Source organism: Bos grunniens, chromosome 9 (assembly GCF_055505025.1).
Source record: "Bos grunniens cultivar Pamir isolate PY7600 chromosome 9, Bosgru_T2T1.0, whole genome shotgun sequence".
NCBI classification, from domain to species: Eukaryota; Metazoa; Chordata; class Mammalia; order Artiodactyla; family Bovidae; genus Bos; species Bos grunniens.
The window spans coordinates 16,290,362-16,317,731 of record NC_141173.1 but is presented as its reverse complement, the minus strand read 5'-3'; the positions used below and the strand labels follow the sequence as shown (position 1 = coordinate 16,317,731).

Sequence of the window (27,370 nt, the reverse complement as noted above, 5' to 3'; positions counted from 1 at the left end):
AGAAGTGCTGAGAGAATTCAAGGGGGAGGGACTGGGTGAGACTGGGGTGGGGGGACACAGCAAGGACAAGGACCAGGACAAAGGAGACCTATTTTAAACAGAGTAAAGACGAGCAGAACAAAACCTTAAAGCAGCGGCATGCTACACATTCTAGGAAAATAAAACAAAACTCCAATGTGCTCTGGAGAAGGAAATGGCAACCCACTCCATCCAGTATTCTTGCCTGGAGAATTCCACGGACAGAGGACGTCCATGGGGTCATAAAGAGGCGGACACAACTGAGCAGCTGACAGCCAATGTGCTCTGCAGGTCAGGACTGAAACTACTTGCGAATGTTACTGTTCCCACAAAGGCATGAGTAAAGGCCATTTAAAAGCCACCTTCACGGGTCTATAAAAGTAGTCCTAAGAATTTCTGACACAAGCCATAGTCCCTCAAACAAATGTATTGCTAAACAGCCTAACTGGAAAAGGAGAGGGTCCTTTTGACAGGTCACGTGCACCTCCTGACCTCCCAGAGGTCACAGCACTCCCAGAGGGGCCACAGATCAGCAGCAAGGCTCTCAGGGCAGGAGACGGGTCTCCTGCAGGGCCAGGCATCCACTGGGTGCTGCTCTCTGCATGCTGCCGGCAGACAAGCCAAGGTAGCCCTGGAACCCGAGAAGGTATATGTCTGATCTGGACAGTTGCCAACTTATCCCATTCGAAGCATCCAGGGACCAAGTCCAGCCCAGCCCCCACGTCCGGAGCCCAGGCAGCAGCACCTTCTGTTTGGACTCCCGACCCAGAGCTGACCTGCAGGCACTCTTCCCTACCTGCTGATAACCAGACAGGAATTTGCTCAGTCCAGCAGCTGTGCAGCCTCCAGCCTGACCACTGGCAACCCAGCAACCACAGCTTCAAGTCCTGCGAGGATCATATTTACTATAGAGAGCACATGGTCTCTTGGGACAGAAACTAAGGACTGTAAAACAGCACCTCCTTTACCATGTATAAATGATAATACTAAGCATCACTCTTGCACGGTTTAGAGCAAAATAATCCCCCAAGGTTTCAAGTAACGGGGGATGTTAAAGGATAAAGGGAGAGAATTCCCTGACCATCCAGTGGTTAGGACTCCAAGGGTGCAGATTCAATTCCTGTCTGGGGAACTAAGATTCTACAAGCTGTAGGACTTAGCTCCCAAAAAAAGGCAAAGGGGAAAACTTGGTTTCTCTAAATTACACCACAAAATTCTAACCATTACTGAAGAAGCCATTTTTTGAAAGGTAAAAAATGAAACACCCATGATGCTTCAGTATATTTCAATATTTACAGATGTCAATAGCCATGTAAAATACTACTTACATTCATTCTCTAACACTGGTTTTAAAAAAAATCTAAAAGGGTATCAGCAATTTGGTGGCATAAAGTTACACAAATAAATAAAAAGTGTCAAAAATAAAAGGCAAGTTTTTTCAAACTGTTGGATTATAAGAAGGAAATCTAACAATTCTTTAAATTTGCACAGGGCTATAATTCATATCTGGGCTTCCCTGGTGGCTCAGACAGTAAAGAATCTGCCTGCAATGCAGGAGACCCAGGTTCAATCCCTGGGTCAGGAAAACCCCCTGGAGAAGGAAATGGCAACCCACTCCAGTATTCTTGCCTGGAGAATCCCATGGACAGAGGAGCCTAATGGGCTATAGTTCATGGGGTTGCCAAGAGTGGGACATGACTAACTAACACACAAAATTAGTATAAATTCATTAATCCCAGTTGGTGCAAAAATACTGGATTATCCTGCTTTTTAATTATATCCTTAGAAAAATACACAATTCACAACCATTTTGTTATACGAAATTAAAAAACAATAAACATGTATTACATGATACCTATAATACCATAATAAGAACACATTTGCCTTGGGCTATAAATAAACATTCATCTACTTAAGTTATCAAGTAATTATTAAGTAGGGCTACAACACTTTGGTATCTAAAGGTAGTTATTTTTCTTTATACAGCAACAATACTCAGAGGACCCAATTCATAAATTCCAGGTGTAGAAATGAAATTTCCCAAATCATTGTACAAAAATGGAAATGCATGTAATTTTTAAGGCTTTTCAAAAAGGACATGGGGAAGGGGAGTTTAATTTCATTTTTGTGAAGAATATATAGGCACACACATATACACACACAAAAAATACTAGAAGATCACCCAACGATATGCCAACAATAGTGATTATCTCTATGTGATAGAAAGACAGAACAACCAGAGATCAAACTGCCAACATCTGCTGGATCACAGAAAAAGCAAGAGAGTTCCAGAAAAACATCTACTTCTGCTTTATTGACTATGCGAAAGCCTTTGACTGTGTGGATCACAACAAACTGTGGAAAATTCTTAAAAAAGATGGGTATACCAGACCACCTGACCTGCCTCCTGAGAAATCTGTATGCAAGTGAAAAAGCAACAGTTGGACATGGAACAAAAGACTGGTTCCAAATTGGAAAAGGAGTAGGTCAAGGCTGTATATTATCACCCTGCTTATTTAACTTATATGCAGAGTACATCATGTGAAATGCTGGGCTACATGAAGCACAAGCTGGAATCAAGATTGCCCGGAGAAATATCAATAACCTCAGATATGCAGATGACACCACCCTTATGGCAGAAAGTGAAGAGGAACTAAAAAGCTTCTTGATGAAAGTGAAAGAGGAGAGTGAAAAAGTTGGCTTAAAACTCAACATTCAAAAAACGAAGATCATGGCATCCGGTCCCATCACTTCATGGGAAATAGATGGGGAAACAGTGTCAGACTTTATTTCGGGGGGCTCCAAAATCACTGCAGATGGTGACTGCAGCCATGAAATTAAAAGACGCTTACTCTTTGGAAGGAAAGTTATGACCAACCTAGATAGCATATTCAAAAGCAAGACGTTACTTTACCAACAAAGGTCCGTCTAGTCAAGGCTATGGTTTCTCCAGTGGTCATGTATGGATGTGAGAGTTGGACTGTGAAGAAGGCTGAGTGCCAAAGAATTGATGCTTTTGAACTGTGGTGTTGGAAAAGACTCCTGAGAGTCCCTTGGACTGCAAGGAGATCCAACCAGTCCATTCTGAAGGAGATCAGCCCTGGAATTTCTTTGGAAGGAATGATGCTAAAGCTGAAACTCCAGTCCTTTGGCCACCTCATGCGAAGAGTTGACTCACTGGAAAAGACTCTGATGCTGGGAGGGATTGGGGGCAGGAGGAGAAGGGGACGACAGAGGATGAGATGGCTGGATGGCATCACTGACTCAGTGGACATAAGTCTGAGTGAACTCCAGGAGTTGGTGATGGACAGGGAGGCCTGGCGTGCTGCGATTCATGGGGCTGAGCACCAAAGAATTGATGCTTTTGAACTATGGTGTTGGAGAAAACTCTTCAGAGTCCCTTGGACGGCAAGGAGGTCCAACCAGTCAATCCTAAAGGAGATCAGTCCTGAATATTCATTGGAAGGACTGATGCTGCAGCTTAAACTCCAGTACTGTGGTCACCTGATGCAAAGAACTAACTCATTCGAAAAGACCCTGATGTTAGGGAAGACTGAAGGCAGGAGGACAAGGGCATGACAGAGGACGAGATGGTTGGATGGCATCACTGACTCAATGGACATGAGTTTGAGGAAGCTCCAGGAGTTGGTGATGGACAGAGAGGCCTGGCATGTTGCAGTCCATGGGGTCACAAAGAGTTGGATATGACTGAGCAACTGAACTGAAACTTAACCTGAACAAACATACTGGTCTAAATCCCTCAGAATGCAACTCAAGCAAGATTTCCTCTGTTTCCACTAAAAAATGCTGTCTGATAAGTGATCATTGTCTTCTGTATTTGAAAACATGTCTGAATCACATCATTATTCTTCTTTTTCAATTTAATCAATTTCAATCCCCTGAAATTTTCTCCAAATACGTGGCTCTTATTCTGAACCCTAGTTTCTTCAAAATGGTTCAGTTGCAAAGTTTAGGATTCATAAGCCAAACATTTGAATTCTTATTTACTATTTATTATAACTGGAGGAATATACATAATTTTATACAAAATTTGGGCCAATTCAATCAAGTGTTTATAATACCCTCCATATATAAACATCCTGCCCTCCCAGAATATGAAATTTCAAGTTTCTAAGACTTTCTTTCATCCTCCCCTTTCACTACCATCACTAGCATAGTATTTTCACCAATGGTATTATTTTACTTTTTACACATTCTATGTCATAATCATGACTATTTCTTACTCTGTTTTTAAGAGACATATATAGATAAATGCAGAGAAGGCAATGGCATCCCACTCCAGTACTCTTGCCTGGAAAATCCCATGGATGGAGGAGCCTCGTAGGCTGCAGTCCATGAGGTCGCTAAGAGTCAGACACGACTGAGCGACTTTACTTTGACTTTTCATTTTCATGCATTGGAGAAGGAAACAGCAACCCATTCCAGTGTTCTTGCCTGGAGAATCCCAGGGAGGGGAGCCTGGTGGGCTGCCGTCTATGGGGTCGCACAGAGTCGGACACGACTGAAGTGACTTAGCAGCAACAGCATATAGATAAATGTATAGTTACTTCCTAACCTCATGGAATTAATTTAAATTTTTTTTGCAAAGTCAAGTAAATATAATTAAAATCCAAATCCTTGAACAAGGTAATTGGACAACTTGCTTTAATTATCTGTATGTTTCCTAAAATCACAAGACCCCTAACACAGTCCATATATCATCTCCCAACTCTGGAATTTCAGTAAGGGCCCAATATCACCTTTACCTTACAAAAACTTGTGATGACCTAATGTCTACCCGACAGGAAAAAAAAAATGCAATAAGCTGTGAAACTTCTCAATACTCTGCCTCTCCAACCAAAAATACATCTGTAACTTCATCCACTTCTGAACAGAGCTGACTTCTCCACACACGGTTGTGACTCCATGAGTTCCCAGCCCTTCAGAATCCCAGTGCTCCAGGTTGTCTCTGAACTAATTTCAGTCATGTCCTCACCACTACCTTTTCTTCATCAGATATAATCTCTTTATCTTACACAATTTGGAGTTCCCTGATGGCTCAGACCGAGTCTGCCTGCAAGACAGGAAAGCCGGGTTTGATCCCTGGGTCAGGAAGCTTTCCTGGAGAAGAGAATCCCCCTACCCACTCCAGTATTCTTGCCTGAGAATTCCATGGACAGAGGAACCAGGTGGGCCACAGTCCATGGGGTCACAAACAGTCAGACACAACTCAGTGACTAACACTTTTGCTTTCACTTTAATGTTCAGGTTATAATTATGACTGATTTTTTTCCCTTTAAATTTTATTCACAGAGAAAACATTTAGCACCTGGTGTCCAAATATAAATACTGGAGCTCTGATGAGGAACAATTATAGATAAATGTATCTTGAGTTAAAACATACATTCATTCATTTCTTTCCCTTTTGTTCATTAATCAATTTCTTGGAATATATACACACTTTAGCAAAGGCCAGTAAAAAAGCATTTTGCAGAATCCTTTTCACAGAAAATTTTTGTAAGGAAAAGCATTGCTAACTTACATGGATATCTCCTAAGTCTACGTTTCTATATATTTCTCAGGCAAAGCTATCTACACTACCATTTTTTACAACACTTAGATTCTTTATATTGTTACCTGTCAAGGTTCAGCTAAACTGTCAATGTGGCATCAAAAAATCAGAAAAGTCAACTAAAAGATATCTTGCTTTCAATTACACATATAAGTCACTGGAAAATGTCTATAAAACTAAAGGTATATAAAAAAGAGTAGATTCCAAGGACTACAGCCTGCCAGGATTCTCTATCCACGGAATCTTCCAGGCAAGAATACTGGGGTGGATTGCCGTTTCCTACTCCAGCAGATACTAAATAGAGCACAACACATATTTAATGCTATAATAATAAACAACATGATAAAATTATTTCTGGCCATCTTTTCAACTATATACCTCTTTATGTATCTTCATGACAATCTCTCTCTAGTATATCTTTGTGGAAAACTAATTAACATATCTTACAGCAATAATTTACTTCTAACCTCTGTTCATTTTGATACTCACAATCTCCTTGAAGGTAAAAATTAGATTATCTCCATCTGGGGCAAATCTCTCATAAGATAAAGAAAAATTCTTGTATTTAAACTCATATTCAAAATAGAGCAGATTATTGGGATCTCAATATTCTAAAACTATAGATAAAAGGTTTATTTGTGCATTTTGCAACACATATGGCCTTTAAAAAGCTAACAATATAACACCTGTGGAGACAAAATATGATTTCTGTAGCAAATTTGTTATCAGTTGCAATGAATTGCTATTAATTTGAGTGGAATCTGTGAACCATATGCTATTTTTAAAAGAACTACATATATTTACAACTATCACATTTGCAAATTTACATCAGAATAAATATTTTCGTTATTTCACTAATTATTTCTATTTTCTACTCAATTTAAGTTTCAGTATTTCACCTGAAAATAGTTACACATCACTCAATAATGAATTAAAGGTGATGATCCAATAAAATTAATGCAGCCAAAACAAAGGTATAGAAGGACAATGCAAACTGATATGACTCCTGTGGGAAGGGATATAAAGAGCATTTTACATTTTACTTCAAATTATTCTGATGCCATTAATGATACATAGAAGGCAAAATAAGTAGCAAACTTAGAGAAGACAGTAGAGACGAGAATCATATCTAAAATATTTTTGCACTGTTTTAACATTTACTGAGTTTTCCCGAAATAAAATATCATATAAATTGAGAGAAGACTGTCTTTCATCTGGATTCTCACCGAAGATGTTTTTTATTTTGGAGAATATTCTATTACAGAGCAATGCTGATCATGGTATTTGAGTCACCAATATGACACAGCTCTATGTTAGTCTAAACTGAAGTAGCTGCATTCATGACTGTTTTATATACAGATGTTAGCAATGGATTACTTTGTTCTGTATTATAGTATAAGAGTATCTAAGCCTTCACATACTGAAGTATGTGTAGTAATATGTAATTAATATAAATATATTTAATTTATATAATATATATTGTTTAATATAAATATATTTGTGATACATAATAATTACTTCATTTATGTAACATCACTATATTTTTAATTATACATGCATATACATACGAATATACATGTATGTGTAGGTTAATTCAATGTAGTAAATGGAGTTTTACAATTGTTTTGAAAAGGGGGTCCCACGTCTGACAGAATAGAGAATCACTAGTATTAAGTAAAAGAGAACAGGACTGAGGCCAGAAACAAGGCATTTTAAAGGATGAATGAAAAAGAAAGGGACAGTTGGGAAGAGTAGACAGAAAGGGAGCACCCTGGGAGACAGTACATTACCAAAGGAGAAAGAAGTCTGAACAAGAAGACGCTGTCCTCATCATCAGCTGGTTCAGAAGAGGCTGACAACTGAAAGTAAGCGGGTGGATTTGCAAACGGGAAGGGCAATGGCGATCTGGGAGCAGTTGAAGCAGAAATAACACTGCAGTGAGTAAAAGGGTGAACAGAAGAAGAACAGAAAACAGCGTGCAGAGAATTTGCTCGTAAGGGAAAGAGAAAGCAAAACAACACAGAGATGACAGGGTATAAAGAGGAGGGTTTGTTTCTGGCTTTGTTGGTTAGGCTAGGAAAAAGCCCCTGAGAGGTGAATTCAGACTTATTTTAGATATCAATTCCTCTAATTACGAAGTGTGAAGAAATATTCTCTCCTACAAACTGAAGTGCTTCTAGATGATACATCATTTTTTTTTTAAAAAAAAGTAAAATAAGATTAACAATGAGCTGTTAATTGCTGAATCTGAGTGGTACAAAGTGGTGCACGAGCTCTTTTCTGAACACGCTTAAAACCTTCCACAATAAATTATTTTTAAAAGAAATACACTCCAAAAGATGCTCAATTATTTTTCGATTTTCTATATAATCATATCCTGCACCATCTCAAATGTTAAGCTGATGATACTCATTTTTACTAAGGTATATAGAGGTTTCTCTTAGTAGTAATTAGACATTAATTGCTGAATTATCTTAATTTTTCACCCAATCTTCCATCTGATCACAGCAAGCCATTTCATAGCGAACTAGCTGAAAAAAAGGGAGGAGGCAATGGCACCCCACTCCGGTACTCTTGCCTGGAAAACCCCATGGACGGATGAGCCTGGCAGGCTACAGTCCATGGGGTCGCTAAGAGTCGGCACAACTGAGCGACTTCACTTTCACTTTTCACTTTCCTGCATTGGAGAAGGAAATGGCAACCCACTCCAGTGTTCTTGCCTGGAGAATCACAGAGACGGGTGGGCTGCCGTCTCTGAGGTCACACGGAGTCGGACATGACTGAAGCGACTTAGCAGCAGCAGTGTATATATATAACTGAATCACTTTGCTGTGCAACAGTAATACAATATTGTAAATCAACTATATTTCAATAAAAAAATAATACCTCCAAAGTTGTTGCTGTTGTTGTCAAGTCACTCTGACTCTTTTGTGACCCTGTGGCCCGTAGCCTGCCAGACCCCTCTTCCATGGGATTCTCCAGGCAAGAATACTCGAGTGTGTTGCCATCTCCTTCTCCAGGGGAGCTTCCCCACCCAGGGATCAAACCTTCATCTCCTACATTGACAGGTAGATTCTTTACCACTGAGCCACCAGAGAAGCCCCAACTTTATGACATTTTGATCCTCAAATATAAATCTGTCATATACACGGGGATGGTGCACAAATTACTTCCACCCTAAAACAAAGTACAGTGTTGCCCCAAGGAAAACATTCACAAGAGTGTCTGAGTTAGCGTCTTCAGGAACTGACGTTTTTTCATGAAACGCTATTTTCACTAGAAAGAATGACTAACAAACCTTGACTAACAAACTCAAACTTGAGTTTTTGGTAAACAAGTTTTCTTTTTCTGAGTGAAGCCTGTCACATCAAGGAAAGCAACTGACAGTATTTCTTAACAATGATACAATTCAAATGAAAACAGAATCCGGGAAAACCCGTATGTGTCACCTTGAACATAAAACAACTTATCCTGGAGAAGTATAAACACTTGACTTTTTTGATGAGATTACATATATTTTGAAGGTCTGCATAACTCAGGGAAATAGTATGTTCCAAATGACCATTACATTATATTATGAAATCACATACAAGGAGAAGACCCATTTAAAGTGCAAAACTGAATAACAAATTTTAATGTCACAAGATACAAAAAATTTACTGATATGGTTTAGAATTTCACTTGGGACTTTAAGAAATTACCATTTAGGAGAAAAGGAAAGATATAAACATCTGAATGCAGAATTCCAAAGAATAGCAACAAGAGATAAGAAAGCCTTCTTCAGCAATCAATGCAAAGAAATAGAGGAAAACAACAGAATGGGAAAGACTAGAGATCTCTTCAAGAAAATCAGAGATACCAAAGGAACATTTCATGCAAAGATGGGCTCAATAAAGGACACAAACGATATGGACCTAACAGAAGCAGAAGATATTAAGAAGAGATGGCAAGAATACACAGAAGAACTGTACAAAAAAAGATCTTCATGACCCAGATAATCACAGTGGTGTGATCACTGACCTAGAGCCAGACATCCTGGAATGTGAAGTCAAGTGGGCCTTAGAAAGCATCACTATGAACAAAGCTAGTGGAGGTGATGGAATTCCAATTGAGCTATTCCAAATCCTGAAAGATGATGCTGTGAAAGTGCTGTACTCAATATGCCAGCAAATTTGGAAAACTCAGCAGTAGCCACAGGACTGGAAAAGGTCAATCCCAAAGAAAGGCAATGCCAAAGAATGCTCAAACTACCGCACAATTGCACTCATCTCACACGCTAGTAAACTAATGCTCAAAATTCTCCAAGCCAGGCTTCAGCAATATGTGAACCGTGAACTTCCTGATGTTCAAGCTGGTTTTAGAAAAGGCAGAGGAACCAGAGATCAAATTGCCAACATCTGCTGGATCATGGAAAAAGCAAGAGAGTTCCAGAAAAGCATCTATTTCTGCTTTATTGATTATGCCAAAGCCTTTGACTGTGTGGATCACAATGAACTGTGGAAAATTCTGAAAGAGATGGGAATACCAGACCACCTGATCTGCCTCTTGAGAAATCTGTATGCAGGTCAGGAAGCAACAGTTAGAACTGGACATGGAACAACAGACTGGTTCCAAATAGGAAAAGGAGTTCGTCAAGGCTGTATATTGTTACCCTGTTAATTTAACTTATATGCAGAGTACATCATGAGAAACGCTGGACTGGAAGAAACACAAGGTGGAATCAAGACTGCCGGGAGAAATATCAATAACCTCAGATATGCAGATGACACCACCCTTATGGCAGAAAATGAAGAGGAACTCAAAAGCCTCTTGATGAAAGTGAAAGTGGAGAGTGAAAAAGTTGGCTTAAAGCTCAACATTCAGAAAACAAAGATCATGGCATCTGGTCCCATCACTTCATAGGAAATAGATGGGGAAACAGTGGAAACAGTGTCAGACTTTATTTTTCTGGGCTCCAAAATCACTACAGATGGTGACTGCAGCCATGAAATTAAAAGACGCTTACTCTTTGGAAGGAAAGTTATGACCAACCTAGATAGCATATTCAAAAGCAGAGACATTACTTTGCCAACAAAGGTTCGTCTAGTCAAGGCTATGGTTTTTCCAGTGGTCGTGTATGGATGTGAGAGTTGGACTGTGAAGAAGGCTGAGCGCCGAAAAATTGATGTTTTTGAAGTGTGGTGTTGGAGAAGACTCTTGAGAGTCCCTTGGACTGCAAGGAGATCCAAGCAGTCCATTCTGAAGGAGATCAGCCCTGGGATTTCTTTGGAAGGAATGATGCTGAAGCTGAAACTCCAGTCCTTTGGCCACCTCATGCGAAGAGTTGACTCATTGGAAAAGACTCTGATGCTGGGAGGGATTGGGGGCAAGAGGAGAAGTGGACGACACAGGCTGAGATGGCTGGATGGCATCACTGACTCGATGGACGTGAGTCTGAGTGAACTCCAGGAGTTGGTGATGGACAGGGAGGCCTGGGGTGCTGCGATTCATGGGGTCGCAAAGAGTCGGACACGACTGAGCGACTGATCTGATCTTAGTTGTGATGAATGACTGAAGCATATGTACACAATTTACTGACAAGGTCAAATTAATACTTCCTTCCCCAATAAGATATCTGTAGGATGCCAGATTTTCTTCATCCAAAGTTCAACCAAAAAAAAAAAGCAAAATACTGCAACAAACCGAATCATGAGCAGATATGACAATCGAGCTATCTTCTATTGTCAGACATTAAGGAGTTTTACAAAAGTGTAAAATAGTAGCACTCTTTCACTAATTGGTGTTTTGGAAAATAACTGTTTTTCATAAAACATGTCATTTCTGCTAAAATGCATAAATTTTTATTTTTAAACAGATTAAGTATTTTTAAAATTTCTAATACAGCAAACATCAGTAAATATAACTAAACAGATAAGCAAAATCTTTACAGAGTCCTCAATAATTAAAGAGTATAAAGGAGTCCTAAGACCCAAGATCTGCTGATCTAAATAAAACCTTGCCAAATCATTTGCTGGCAGTTCACACACTTGAGTCATTCACCATCTAGGAAGAGAAGTGGAGCATGAAAGAAGATACACATATATTATATCACCAGTGATGAATACTATAATACAGGCATGCTTCCAAAACACTAAACTGGGGAAAGCTACTTTCAAAGATTTAATTCAAGCAGGTTCTGAGAGATGGGTAAGCCTGACTACAGGCAAGTATTCCAGACAAAGGCCTGTTTGAAGTGGAATAGGGAGATGCGAGAACCGGGATGTGTCTGGGGAGCAGGTCGATGGGGCCTGGGCACAGGACAATGGCCAAAGAGTGACGAATGCGCAGGTGAAAAGTGGGCCAAGAGATCAGTCCACAAAGAGTGTCAAATCCCACAATAAACGTCTGGACTTGCCAATGTATTAAAGCGGTAAACAGGGACTCTCACTGAGGAAGAGATCATTACAGTCAGATGTCTACTCTGAAAGAGAACTCTAAAGGCAATGCACAGGGCAGCCCATACGCCGAGGGTAAAGGCCAAATGCAGGGAGCCGTGCAGGAGAGCAGGCGTGAGGCTGCACCTGGTCCCGGGCAGGAAAGCGATGGCCGACCTTCACAGAGTGTGAGGAGTGACGTGAGCAAAGGTGAGTGAAGTTCTGAGCGTGAACCACTAGCTTAAGGAGGGGATCGTAAGGAAAACGGGGGAAAAGCAGCTTCTGCCTGGAGGCGGTCTGGGAGGAAATACGTGAAATGGGAAGGTGTCTGTGAAGACGATACGTTCAGGGATGATTTCTATAGTTCATGAAGATGTCTGTGGAGCATCAGTTTGGAAAGGTGCTCAAGATAACACAGAAAGCAATCTGAGAGGAAAGCGGCATGAAATGAGAGCTGATATAATTATCAAAAATAAGAACAGCGCAAGTAGAGCAAAGTGCCAAGCACAGGATTTTATGAGACATGAACAGTAAAGGCATGGGCGGAGAAAATCAAGCAGCAAAAACTAGACCAAAAACGTTGGAGATCTGGGAGAGTGCAAGAGCACAGGTGCTGAGAAGGAAGAGTTCAAGGAAGACTTAGCAGCAGCAGCAGCTGAAAGAGGCTGGAAAAGAAGAACGATCTAAATGAGGCCACTGGATCTATTAACTAGGAGGTTACAGAGCAGTCTCTGTTGAGTGTTCAGGGAGAGAACACAGATTACAATGGAACTGGGTTCACGGCCTCATTAACAAGGTATTAGGTACAGGAAATAAATATTTTACTAAGGACTGCATGAAACTGTGTATTCCAAACCAACAGTCTGTCTGCTTTTCAACCATAACAACTGTTTCATAAACTCTCACTCTAAACTTTATCTGTTATTTTTAGAGGATGTATTTCAGATTCATGCAAAACACTTACTTTGGCATTTAAACAGAACACTAACATTTACCTAATAAATTTTTATGACACAAAAAGAATTTACTGTTGTGCTATATATTTAACCTCAACCTACTGCTTAAAAGAACATTATTCTTCGTCTAGATAAGCCTACTAAAGTACATTTTAGTACAAATACAACAAACAGCACTTAATAAACCCATTTTTTCAATCCCTTTTTATTAACAGTATCAAGCACAGTATGAAGTCAAACTCAATTTAGGCATATTCATATGAAATGTGTGTTTAGCCGGGTCTGTGTTTATACAAAGGTCATATGTGAAAGACCCAGACTTATTAGTATAATCTAGAAAACAATCATTTGTTTTACAAAAGGATTCTTCCCTTTACAAAAGAAGTCACTTATTGGGATCCTTTAAACAAGCAGCTTTCCAAGGATAACAAAAAATTACAATTTAGTTATTTAACTTATACAAAACTTGACAGCAATACATTTGTTTAAAGCAGACTAATAAGGTAAGTGAAAGGGGTAGTGGTTAAGGAATTTAAAACGTCATCTAGAATGGTTTAGCCACTACATGCCCACAAGGTCTCCCCGGTCATCAGTCCGAGAGGCCGCGGCCCTGTGAACAACAGGAATTAGTGGGCAGGGACACCAGAGCGCATCGCAGAGGACCTATCCGCCCTGGACGAGAAACCACGCCGCTGCTGCCTAAGGGTCAGGATGTTATCACCCTCGTTTAGACAGAGAAGGACACAGTGGCTTAATCCTCAAAGCTTCAAGTCTTTAAAAGAACACACAAAAGAGGAAACTAACATTATAAACGGGACAGAGGCTCGGATCCAGACCCCCTGAAGACGCCTTCAGCCCTGCCCCCACTACAGGGTCACCTAGGCAAGTTGCTAGACCTCGGTTTTCTCAGCTACAAAAGGAGGTGAGAAGAGCCACCTCACAGGGCCCACATTAGAATTAATGAGGAAAGGACTATAGGGCTCGCAAAGTGGGGGCACGTCACTGGCCCTCAGGAGCTACCAGAACTGTACTCTTGGAGAGTCATTCTGGGCCCACTCCTTCAATCATCATCATGAGACACTGCTGTCTTTGACTGCTCAAGCATGCGCAAGTACTCAGGTGTCTGTAGGGCCCGAAAATAGTCTAGGTCAATGTTGTTGCCAAACAGCGGGATGGCAGAGAATAGGACCAAAGTGCATGAGATTCTGGGCCAGTTCCAGAGGCACACTGTTAATAAACAGCCCACTTTCTGACACACTGACATTCCACGCAGCTGTCAAGCTATCTCCATTTATGCTAATAACTCGTGAAAATCATCATAGCAAACAACTGGTTTATAAATTCCTAATTTACGCTGCACACCCACCCCCCTTTCAAAAGCAAACTCATCAGTCAAACTCATCAGTAGAATCTATCTCTATAAAATACAAAATTCTGACTCAGATTTTATTCTCTGACTTACTGGGTTGGCCAAAAAACCATCTGAAGTGAATCTGGTCATATGCTCAAATTCATTCAATTCTCTTCCTCCCCTCCCCCTCGCCACCACATCCGATACAAAATCTTTCTTCTCTGTCCATGGAAATTTCCCAGGCAACAAAACTGGAACAAGTTGCCATTTCCTCCTCCAGGGGATCTTCCCGATCCAGGAACCAAACTGGAGTCTCCTGCCTCTCCTGCACTGACAGGCAGATTCTTCAGGACTAGCACCCCTGGAAATCTCCAAACTAATACAAACTTCCTCATTAGCAGGTGGATACAAAACAACTATTTTTACACTTTAAAATAGTTTTCTCCATCATCTGGACAGCCAACACAAGTCACAGTTCTGTTTGCAGCCTCAAGCACAACAGATACATAAATCATCTTGCTCTTCTCATCTTCAACTCAATAATGACAGCCCAGAAACACAGAGAAAGTAATTCATTCCCTCGCAACACACACACACATGCATACTTTGTTCTTCCCCAAAATACCAAAAGGATAACAGACAGCAAATCATGCCCACAAACCAAAACACAGCTGTTTCATCTAATTTTAGAAAAAAAATAACAAGGAAAGGGAGAAAAGTTCTCTCTGGAATAACTCAATCCTCAAATCAAGGAAATTCAAAGAGCATAACAAGGAAAAGCCAACAGCCTCGATCCTTTCCTGCGGGATACTAATTCTATCAGCATCAAATCAAAATAAACAATATGCTTTCAGAAGATTTCACAAAAGTTTGAACTCGTTCCTTTCAGAAAAAGGCTCACTTACAGGAAAAAAAAAATCTAAATATATGATTTTCAAGCACAGGTGTGATTTTGTTTACTCCAAACCTGTTTATTTTTTCCACCATACTCTTTTAAAGACAAGCTGAGAAACTTATTTGTTCCCTTTCCAAACCCCCCCTCCCAGTTTTAACATTTACATAGACGTATCATTTATTTGTATGTTAAAGTTTCATACCTAGGTGTTGGTTACTGCTTAATTTGGTCTTTTTTTGGAAGCTGTGAATAAGACCCAGTCTAGCTGCTGCTTAATCTGAATAAAATCTTGGACTCTTTCCCCTGGAACCCGTAAGAGGGGAAATGTAAATTATTCTAATTGCCTTGTCTCGAGTAATGCTCATAAACTAGCGATCTTCACGCCATCTCTTCAAGGCGAGAAATCTTTTTCTTTAGTAATCTTCAGGAATCTATCCAAAGTGAAGAACAGAGGTTTAAACTTTTAGCCACAATTCAGATTAACTAGGTAAAGTTGGCATTAGCAGAAGGCAGCTGTATAACAGTACACTGTGACAGATTCATACAGAAATTTAATGTGTCTTTAAAAGGACTTGGGGAAGAAGAACAATTATTTCATAATAGTCCTACTTCTATGAACTGTATTCTGGTGTTCCTGCTATCAGTCCAAGTGAATAAATTCCAGAAGGCAAAGGACTTATCTTACCAAAATATTTTAAGCTTAATCAGTAAAAGATTTTTTTTTTAATGAAAAACATTCATTCTATCAAACCAAGAGTACCCAATGAAGAAAATTTCAGAAAGACTTACTAAGGCATAACAACACATGAATTAAAGTGCTATATGTTAACCTGCCTAGATTATGTTTTTCATCGGGCTATATGGATCATTAAATTTCCTAATTGTTTGATTAAATGAGAAGTATTTTCTAAAAGCATGTAAAAGACAGGTAGTCTCAAGTACTTTGCAGACGCATCACAAAACTAGAAATTATTTAAAATGCACCAAGGCAATGCAACAGAATCCCAGTTTCCAATTGATGCCTGAGTCATTCCACTGCACCCCCGTCCCTCTTCCGCTCCACTCCTGCCCAAGGCTCCCTACTCAGAGCCATGCTAACTGGTCTCCCCAGCTGCCTGATAACAGAAGCCACCAGCCAAGACCCAGAAGACAGAGGATGCCGAGAGCCCTGGGAACGTCCCTGCTCCCTGCCTTGAAGCCTGGGCTCCCACCCGCCCTTCTCCTCCTCCTCGAGGCCAGCTCTCTACTCCCAGGATCTCTGGAGAACTGAGGGCTTCTCACCACTGCTATCCCCTGGGTACCTCCCCACTCCATGTTTGCTTCTAAGCCCTGCAGTCTCTTCACTGGCACCATCCAGGATGGAATCTCTTCCTGCTGGGACCTCACCTGCTGTGGCTAACAAGCCCAAGAGTGGTTATTCAGAAACAGTGCATTATCTAAAGAAATCCAGCTAAAAAGTTTAAAAAGGTCTTAAGGTTTAAATGAGGATTATTTATATAATACTGCTGTGTGTGTGTGTGTGTACACACATGTGCGCTCAGTCGTGTCTGACTCTTTGTGGCCCCAAGGACTGTAGCCCACCAGCCTCCTCTGTCCATGGGATTCCCCAGGCAAGAAGACTGGAGTGGGTTGCCATTTCCTTCTCCAGGGGATCTTCCCGATCCAGGGACTGAACCTGAGTATTTTATGGCTCCTGCACTGGCAGGTGGATTCTCTACCACCAGCTCCATCTGGGAAGCTCCACTACTATTCGTATAGTCATTTAAAAATTAAACATGACCAGCTCCCTTCCAAATGAAACTGGTTAATAAGCTGAAATACTCTCTACAATTAACGTGTGAAATTTAACACTGCATTGTCCTCTCAAGATAAATGCTGTGAGCTCCAAATAAGCTTAAATGAAAAAAACAATCAATGGAGAGATTCTGGTAACCGATATTTCACTTCCTTCTACCACATGCTGCCTGGTTAATCCAAGCAATGTTTTGGTGTTATTGCCAACACCCTCCCAAAGCAGAGGATGAAGAAAAGGTGTCAACCAGTGGTTCTCAAATTTTGGTGCACAAATAAATCAACTGAAAAGCTTATTAAAATGCCATTGCTCACATCCCACCCACACCTCTCTGACGTGTTTTTACTAGTTCCCCAGATAATTGTGGTGTGCACCTGTTTTAAGTACTACTTAAAACAGGTCAACCCTTCAAGATTTCACCTGAATCTCCAATACATAGCTTGTTTTTCCTTTTGGATGAACATTCCACGTTAAACATGGGGAAAACCCCAACTCGGTAACAATAATACTGTACCCTAGCTATGTGCTTTCGCTGTGTTAGTGTCTAATCCAGTTCTCATGAGAACCGCACCAGCTAGGTAATACTGTAGCCTCCATCTGACAAACTGAAGCCCAGAGAAGCGAAGCCGTGTGACCCTGGTAACAAGAAGCAAAACCGGGATGCCCTCCCCTCTGCCTGCCTTCCCACTTTGGGGCTGGATAAGCAAGCCCTTTTCACAAATGCAACTCTGGAGCCTGGGGGCTGGAATGAAGCAGGTCAGGGGTCAACAGTAAGGCAAACAACAACAACAACAAAAACCCACCTTGTCCCTGCTGCTGCTGCTGCTAAGTCGCTTCAGTCGTGTCTGACTGTGCGACCCCATAGACGGCAGCCCACCCTGCCTCCCCCAACTCCCCCCACTCGCCCAACAAGCTCTCCTGACCCTCCGCGCCCACCCCTCACTCACCAAGCCCTTCCCCCTGCGCGCCGTGCCATGACTTGTGGGCGGCACGACGCAAGTCTGTCGACTCTCGCCATGTGAGCAGCTGCGACCACACACTGAGGACGGCAAGGGGTTCAGTCCCAGCTTCTCCCAGTACTGGCTGGGAGCTCGAGCCAGTTTAACACGCCTGTGTCTCTGTTTCCCAAGACACAAGTCACAATGCCAAGGGCACTGAAGCAACCCAGTGATTAACTGAGCTAAGGTACACACAGCACTCGTCTGACAGTACCTACACACGGCAAGCGCTCAATAAACAATAGCTGCCATTAAAATTATACTTTGCCAACCCACTCTTCTCCCTTTACTTTTCTCTCAGCCTTGTTTCCTGAAACTGTGAAAAAAGGTGGAACATATTAGTATTTATCAAAAGTCAACTGGTAACAGGGCTGTGACTCAGGGGACTGAAGGCCAGGAATAGAATATTTTAGAGTAAATGAGGCTTTCAGTAGCCCTCAAATTGCACCACTTTGACAAGTTATTTCCCAACTTTAGGGTCAGCCCTGTTAATCACATACTAGAATGAAGAGTCTATAATTAACTTAATTCAAAACAACAATAAAATGTCACTCAGTACGAGGACTTGGTTTTAATTTATCACCTTATCGACACTTAGAACCATGCCTCCACGTGATAGACACTCAAATATTTGTGGAATGAATGAAGGCATATACATACCAACACAGTCACACCTGACAGCTCATTAGTGAGTCTTTACAAAAGCAAGATAACCATCAGATCAATACCAATGTGCCAAGTCATAAAATTTATTTTCAAAATTTCCCCAAAATACTTTTCTCCTTTTTTAAAACTAATTGCAGTTTTCTCTTAAAAACTCTACAACTAGATAACTACCAACATGACTCCATTAATCTACTGAAAATGTTAAAATGTTAGAGTAGTTCCATAATAATGCATCATGCTCGTCTTCCACCTTACATTTTTTTAAAAAAAAAGGAAGAAAAAGGAAAAACAATGTGTAAGTACATATTTAATAATTATCACTTTAGTGACCCTGATTATTCAGAATTTTCTGACCCATCTGACTTAAATCCATAAAATGAAATAAGTCACTGCTGAGAGGCTGATGAGAAGAACTGACTCATTGGAAAAGACCCTGATGCTGGGAAAGACTGAAGGCAGGGGGGAAGGGGACGACAGAGGATGAGATGGTTGGATGTTATCACAGACTTGATGGACATGAGTTTGAGTAAATTCACCAGGGAGTTGGCGATGGACAGGGAAGCCTGGAGTGCTGCAGTCCATGGGGTCGAAAGAGTCCGACACGACTGAGCGACTGAACTGACTGACTGAAAGGTTAACCCCAACTAACACCTAAGAGCTAAGAGACCTGGAGGAGGGCGGATCTATGGGAATATGAGGGCAGAAAGTCCAATTCTCAGGGGTGCTCCTAAGCAGCCTCCCATGCGGCCTTGAACAAAGCACTGCAGTGGCCATTAGGTTTGTTCAGGTTTTCCCATAAGATGCTAGGAAACACCAGAATGAACGTTTTGGCCAACCCAATACTTTTTTTTTTTTTTGGTCTCCATTTTCTCATCTGCAGATTAGGAATAAACTTACCACATCTACTTAATCAAGTTTCTCTAGGACCAAATGTACATAAACGAATTCCAAAATGGGAAAGCACCCCACGTGTAAGGTGTTCACTTCTGACGTAAGCGTCTTCAGGTTTTAAGTGGATGCTTCTGATTATCTTTCTTTTCACATCTGTGCCACGCTTTCTGTACCCTAAATCCAAAGATCTGCCAGGACAGGGAAGAACCAGTGCCCACTAACAACTGTATTTAGACACAATGGACCCTCAGTAAATACTGGTTGGAAAAGGTGCTGATCCATAAAGCACCTTTAGAATAGAAGTATTTTAAATCTGCGATATCGAATACCTTACCTGTACAGGTTAAGCGGCAGGTTACCTTCAAATAAAAGAACAAGTGACATAAGGTACATGAGCGATGCCTGTGGTTCTGCGGGAGCACCGCCTGGCTTTGTGCACATCACTCGGCAGGCATGTGAATATCACCTGAGGAATGTGCCTAGGTATTTTGGTTTCACTGGAGGCCTGCTTTGTGAATAGAAAAGGCCTTCCCCCTCTCTCTGACACTAGCAAGGTTTCTAGCCGGATCTGTTCTTCCGGTTTGACTTCCCACGCTTCAGTACTCACAAGGAGAACTCTTGCAGACTTGTGGTCATTTCTCAAACCACTGTATCATTCTTCAGTTCAGTTCAGTTCAGTTCAGTCGCTCAGTCGTGTCTGACTCTTTGTGACCCCATGAATCGCAGCACGCCAGGCCTCCCTGTCCATCACTGACTCCCAGAGTTCACTCAGACTCACGTCCATCGAGTCAGTGATGCCATCCAGCCATCTCATCCTCTGTTGTCCCCTTCTCCTCCTGCCCCCAATCCCTCCCAGCATCAGAGTCTTTTCCAATGAGTCAACTCTTCGCATGAGGTGGCCAAAGGACTGGAGTTTCAGCTTTAGCATCATTCCTTCCAAAGAAATCCCAGGGCTGATCTCTTTCAGAATGGACTGGTTGGATGTCCTTGCAGTCCAAGGGACTCTCAAGAGTCTTCTCCAACACCACAGTTCAAAACCATTAATTCTTCAGCACTCAGGTTTCTTCACAGTCCAACTCTCACATCCATACATGACCACAGGAAAAACCATAGCCTTGACTAGTCAGACCTTTGTTGGCAAAGTAATGTCTCTGCTTTTGAATATGCTATCTAGGTTGGTCATAACTTTCCTTCCAAAGAGTAAGCGTCTTTTAATTTCATGGCTGCAGTCACCATCTGCAGTGATTTTGTATCATTCTTACACTACTCAATAAGAAAAAAAAAAAAAATTCATCTTTGAACACCATAATTAGGAAGATATCCTAATAGTTATATTTTAAGATTATTAACAGTCCACTAAATGTGTCAAATAAAAGTGTAAATATTTTAAACGCAGACGGTCCTGGCTCCTCTTAACATTATATATGCCTCAAAAACAGAATTAAGCTTATTATCAAAAACAGAATTAAGCTTATTAAGCTTTAGTTAGTTCTTGATTATCCACACACACACACATACACACACAAAAGCAGATGTGTTACAGATCATCCATTAATAATTTACACTTAGCCCTTGGATGATGGTTTTGTATTTACAGTTGAATTTGAGTATCTTCCAGATGCGAAATTCCCCGCAGTTTAAAACAAATAAACACCTGTAACAGAAGTCACCCAACTCCGCCTTCCTACCATTTTTCTGCTCATTTACTCAACCACATTCTACTGCCGAAATGACTCATTTGCTACAGAAGGTGGACTTTGTGTGCTCATTTTTGTTCTTTATGTCTATTATAGCTCAAGGGACAGTCCTGAAATAAACACAGGCCATTAAAAAAAACTGTTCTAATCGAACAGGTCACCATTTAATCATGATCTAAAAACCATTTCCCCCCTTAGTATTACACAGTTAATTATGTATTACTTAAAAGGCAACTACTGTATTTATGGGCAATAGTCTACCTCATTTTTAAGTTCTAACCAAGAATATTATGCTATTCATTTTAGCTACAATGAAAACCAGTGCTACATTACAGTCTGATTCTAGTTCCTATAACCCACCAAAATTAAAAGTGCACAATACGTGTAATATTCTGAAATTTACCCCCAAAATGATAAAGCAACATCATATCATTGTTTAAGGCTGTCCACCTAAGAATGAAGAAACAGAATTCAAAATTAGTTCCACAGGCCATGTCCAGTCTTTCTCAACATCACGCCTCTATACCTCCTTCAAATCTGCAGTTACATTCTTTAGCACAATACCAGTTCTGCAGGTTTACCAGAACAGTCTACCAAATGCACCTGAGATCAAGGTAACCTGCTCTGGTGGAAAGGTCTGAGGTTTCACGGTCAGAGGACTAGAGTGTGAATCCAGAATCTCTCAGGAATTGACAGGACCTCATTACCTTGAGCAAATATTTAATCTCTGAGCCTAAATTTCCTCAAGGGACAATTTAGGACAGGTGGTGCTAATGTAAAGAATCTGCCTGCCAATGCAGGAGACTCAAGAGATGCAGGTTCGATCCCTGGGTCAGGAAGATCCCCTCGGTAGGAAGTGGCAACCTGCTCCACTATTCTTGCCTGAAATATTCCATGGACAGAGGAGCCTGGTGGGCTACAGCCCATAGGATCACAGAGTCAGATACAACTGAGCACCCGAGCACACACAAGACCACCAACCTTGAAAATTATTTTGTAGATCAAGTTCCTCACTGTTCTGCTCATGACAGATGCCTAATAAATGACAATTTTATCCTACTAAAGGGCCAGTCACCAATTATACTAATACCAAATATCTCATAAGGATCACAGATAAACTGTATGGAATTTATTACAGTTATCATCCTTTTTTCCATCTTTTACTTAAAATGTTTTAATATATAGAAATAAAAAATTCACAAGGGTTAAATATCTTTGTAAAACTGACATTTGACGTAACAGACATGGTACTTCGATTATCAGCAGACTGTAAAATTTTCTTAAAAAAAAAAGTCTGGGCTGCTTATATTTATTCAAACTTCATGGTCATTTCTTTAAAATGTTATTTAAAAAGCTGCGTTTTATTGGGAGATTGGGACTGATGCATCTCCGCAATTGATACCATGTATAAAAGAGACAACTGATGGGAACATACTGTGCAGAACAGGGAACTCTCCTTAAAGCACCGTGATGTCCTAAATGGGAGGGAAAATCCACAAGAGAGGGGGTATATGTATATGTACGGCTGGTTCACTTTGCTGTACAGCTTAAGGTAACACAACACTGTGAGCAATTATACTGCAATAAAAATTAATTAATGAAAAAAAAAGAAAGTTGTATTTGAGAACCCGGAGACAGCCGGGTTATCTAAACAATGGACTACATAATCTACCACAGTCTCCAGGCAAAGTCACAACAGGATGAGAAAACGGCCTCAGCTTCTCTCAGATTTCCTGGTCACTGTTATTTTAAAACTTGATCACACAAACATAAACAGAGGAAAAAATCCATTTCAGATGAGCTCCACGGGTTACGACTTAGGATATTTTTAAGACTTTGCATGGATTTACATTAAATTCTGCAACAGCTTATTACATTTTTCTTGTCCATGTTTCCAGGCACTAATGAAAAATATATATATTATACATAGTTTAAAATATTATATAGAGAGTTTTTAATCATCATCTTTCCTTGAAGTTGCTCACCACTTCCATTACTCCCTCTTAAAGTCAGTTTTTGAACACTAAAATGTAACTTAAAAGCCAACAATAAATAGCATGTCACACAGAACATACAAGTGCGACTGGGCAAATGTGCATAAGACTAAAATAACTTTCGTTTACCACTATGCAAGTAATTAAGCTGGATATTTAAAAGTCAATGAGTTATTTTAAAAGGTTGCTTTGTTTCAAGCTCTGGCTATAGACCAAGTTGTGGTGTTACTAAAATTAATAATAAAAGACACCAAGGTAATTTTTTCAGTAAACAATTTCCAATGGCAAACCACAAGCCAAGGAATCTAAGAAGTTTAGTTAATTTGTAGAGAAACGTCCTTTTGCTGCCAACCTTTGTACCATGACCAAGTTCAAGATTCACATTTTATGGTGTGAACACTGTTCAGCTAAATCTTAAGAATAACACTTTTTAAAACTCTCAAACCCTGACGATACTTAGCTATTTTGCCTCTTCACGGTCAGAGCACACCAACCAGGAAAACTTACTTAGCATGAACAGGAGCCTATTAAATTGGGGCAGTGTTCCTAGCTCCTTAGATCTGTAGATTAGGATTTAAGCATTCCTCCACTACAAACTTCACTCCAGATAAAATGTAACACTTTTTCTAGAACTATATGGAAATATTTCTGATACGGATGCTCGGGTAACAATAACCCTCTCAAACTACTTCCTTATCCCAGAGCTTGAGCAATTTTAATCGTTTTTAAAGAGTTTTGGAAACTAACAAATATGAAAAGCTCTTGTTCAGTAGCAGATACATAAATTAACATACCCAAAACACTAGACTAACCGAAGACTAAAAATGCAACTTTAAATAGTCCCAATCCGGGCTCCTATATGATTAACAGTAATAGCAGCTGATTCTCACAGAACAAAAAGCACTCTTTATGCACTGAATTTTAAGCTCGTGGACGAAAGAGAAAACTGTCACGGAGCGTCCAGGTCTGAGTTGGACACCTGAGTGCTCTGTTTCAACCTGGGAGCCAGAGATGATACACAAAGGTATCTTAGTGATGATAAACCCATGAAAGGAGACTCTCATTGTCCTGTGGAAATGAGACCCAGCCCTGAGCTCCCGGGAACAGCCTCCGCCCGGGCCCACTCATCACCTGCTTCACCCTCGGCGTCCTCGGGAGAAGAACCGAGCCGGCTCTTCGACCCCGGGCGGCGGGCGGAGGCCTCGAAGCGAGGCCGGGCTCGGACAGCGAGGCAGCAGAGGGCGAGGCGCGGGCGCCCCGGACACTCACCGATGCGGACGCGAGGGCAGGTGCGCGGCGGCGGGGCTACCTGTCGCCGGTAAGGCTGGTGGGTGGGGTGCGGGGCTGACGAGGGCGAAGAGACAGCGACGGCGAGCGCCGGCACCAGGACGGGGCGGCGGCGGCGGCGGCGACCGGTCTCCGGCTCGCTTCCTGCTCGGACAGATCCCGGGTCCGTCTCCACCCGCCGGCCGGCGCCCTGCCGAGTCCCCGGCCCCGCCGCGCGCACGTCACGGCTACGGAGCGCCCGAGGGGGCGGGGAGGCCGCGGGCCCGGCGGGCGGAGCGGGCGCGCGCGCCGGGAGGGGGAACGCGCGCCAGGGAGGGGGACGCGCGCCGGGAGAGGGGGCACGCGCGGGGAAGGGCGCGCACACCGGGAGAAGGGGGCGCGCGCCGGGAGGAGGGGGCGCGCGCGGGGAAGGGGGCGCGCTCAGGGAGGAGGGGCGCGCGCGGGGAAGGGGGCGCACGCCAGGAGGAGGGGCGCGCGCGGGGTGGGCGCGCACCGGGAGAGGGGGTCGCGCACCGGGAGGAGGGCGCGCGCGCCAAAAGCGGGGGCGCGCCGGGAGGAGGCGCGCTCGGCGCAGGGCCGCCCCGCCCCTCAGCTCCAGCCCGTGGCGCCGAGCCTCCCGGACCTGGTGGGCGCTCGGCTGCTCCCGGAGGAGCCGCCCCTTGCCTGGCCCGGAGCCCTAGTTCCTGCCCCCGCGAAACCGCCTGGTTCACGGGGCTGTGGTTCCCGGCGACTGCAGAGCCCCCTGCGGACTGTGGGTGCAGGGACGGTGCAGTCCGGCTGCAGCAGGAATCAGTTCCCGGACGGAGAAAGTCGTTCGGGGACAGGGCGAAGACCCTGAGTTGTGGAGAGGACGGGGTGGGGGGGGGGGGGGGGGGGGAACCGGGCCGCTTGGCGGAGGCGGGGGGAGGCGGACTCCCCCGCAGCCCCGGGCTGAGCTGCCCAACGAGAGTGGTCACCTCCCCGTGCAACAGACTCGCTGTTCTGCTTTTGGGAACGGGGGTCTGAGATGGAAATTTTGCATTTCTTCTGCCCTTCTGCCACCGCCGTATACACTTAATAGAACCCAGATATAATGTTTGTTTTACTGTTTGTACAAGTGACATACCTGTGAGTCATATTCGAAAGTTTAATATGATGAAAATATGTTTTGCCTTTACGACAAAAAGCTTTTTTTTTTTTTTAAAGAAAATGATATGATGACTATAATGCTGTAAGTCTCCGCGGAAAAAAAAAAAAGCTAATCGTACTCACAACAGAGAATTACCCTGTGAACATTAACCCGGAAACATTCCAAGTAGCAAGGGAAACCTACAAGATTCTGATCAAGAACAAATTTGGGAAAGCTTTGGGAAATCTACAAGATTGTGATGGGGACAAGTTTCAGTTATTTAGATGTTCCACAGTTCTAGGGGGAAAGCTAAGTTATGATGAGGTATTTTAGCATAGAATTAAAACATAAGATATTAAGAATAAAATAGGGAAGTAAGAAAGAGGAAGAGAAACCAAGAAAGGAAATAATTGACAGCAATCTCAGAAATTTAATTCCAGATTGCCAGGAGGTAAAACTTAATTAGATTTCAAAACGAAAAGGAGTGGATGGTTTCAGTTCACTGCTTTGACTTCATTTTGGATTCAAGATTAAAAGGCTTTGACAGACCAATAGAAACCCATACACACGACTCACTATGAGTAGGGACTTGATTTTTCTCTCTCTCCCTCCCCCTCCCCTTCCTCCTCCACTTGCAATTCATTACTGTCTCTTTGCCCCTAGCTCCCTGCTTCTCTGGCTTCCCCGGTGCCTCAAAGGTAAAGAATCCTTCCGCCCAATACAGGAAAGGAGGGTTTGATCCCTGATGGGGAATATTCCCTGGGGAAGGAAATGGCAACCCACTCCAGTATTGACAGAGGAGTCTGGTGGGCTACGGTCGCAAAGAGTCTGACTCGACTTAGTGACTAAACAACAGCCCTGCCTCTCTGGTGTATCCAGTTCCTCTTCCTAACAACTGCTATCTTGTTTCAGGCCACCATCCGTTCACGTGTCTTATGCTGCTTTAGCCGCCAAACCAATTTCCCAGACTGCAATCTTGTCTGCTCCTAATCCAGTCTGTACAGTACCATCAGATTTACATTTTATAAAATGAAAGCCTGATTAGGTATTCCTCTCTGTAAACTCTTGTGGCGGCACTCCACTACCTCCTTGGTGGTTTAGTCGCTAAGTCGTGCCAATTCTTGCAGCCCCATGGATGGTAGCCTACCAGGCTCCCCTGTCCATGGGATTCTCCAGCCAAGAATACTGGAGTGGGTTGCCATTTCCTTCTCCAGGGGATCTTCCCGACCCAGGAATCAAACCCAGGTCTCCTACATTGCAGGCAGATTCTTTACCGACTGAGCTATGAGGGAAGCCCAAACTCCTTAAGATGTCTTATATGATCCTTCAACTGTTTTTGTTTGACTAGCATAGTGGGGATCTCCTTTGTCTTTTTTTTTTTTCCATTGAATTTGCATGCCTCTTCATTGTTTCCTAGTTTATCACCGTGCTAAAATCCATAAAGCTGTCCTAACAGCTTCCTCACAGAGTTACCTTCCTTGAAAATTGCTGGCCTTTGAGACTACTGTCTTAGCCCTGCTTACTTGTCTAGTTTCATTTCCACCCACTGCCTTTTGCCATTTCTTGTACTTTACATTCAAGCCCTTCTGAAATGCTTGCAGTACAGAACAAACTGAAGTGTTGCCAGACTAAATACAGTTAATTCTTCAGAATACAGCCTATTGGTCCTCTCCAAGAAATTTTCCCTCAAAACCTTATTTTCAAAACTGAGGTGCAATATGATGCTGTCTCT

General features: G+C 42.3%; 1 protein-coding gene across 7 annotated transcripts in view; it reads right to left on the bottom strand.

The window, feature by feature from the left end:
* The window catches only part of MYO6 (myosin VI), a 157,367-nt gene extending 132,637 nt beyond the window's left edge, over positions 1-24,730 (bottom strand). For 6 of the 7 annotated variants that reach the window (XM_086316877.1, XM_086316880.1, XM_086316881.1 and 3 more), the window contains exon 1: positions 24,513-24,730. The gene's annotated coding sequence lies outside the window, so the exon portion shown is untranslated. Of the gene's footprint in view, positions 1-24,374 lie in introns of all 7 variants that reach the window. The other variant, XM_086316879.1, reaches the window with a different exon arrangement.
* Between the last annotated feature and the right edge of the window lie 2,640 nt (positions 24,731-27,370).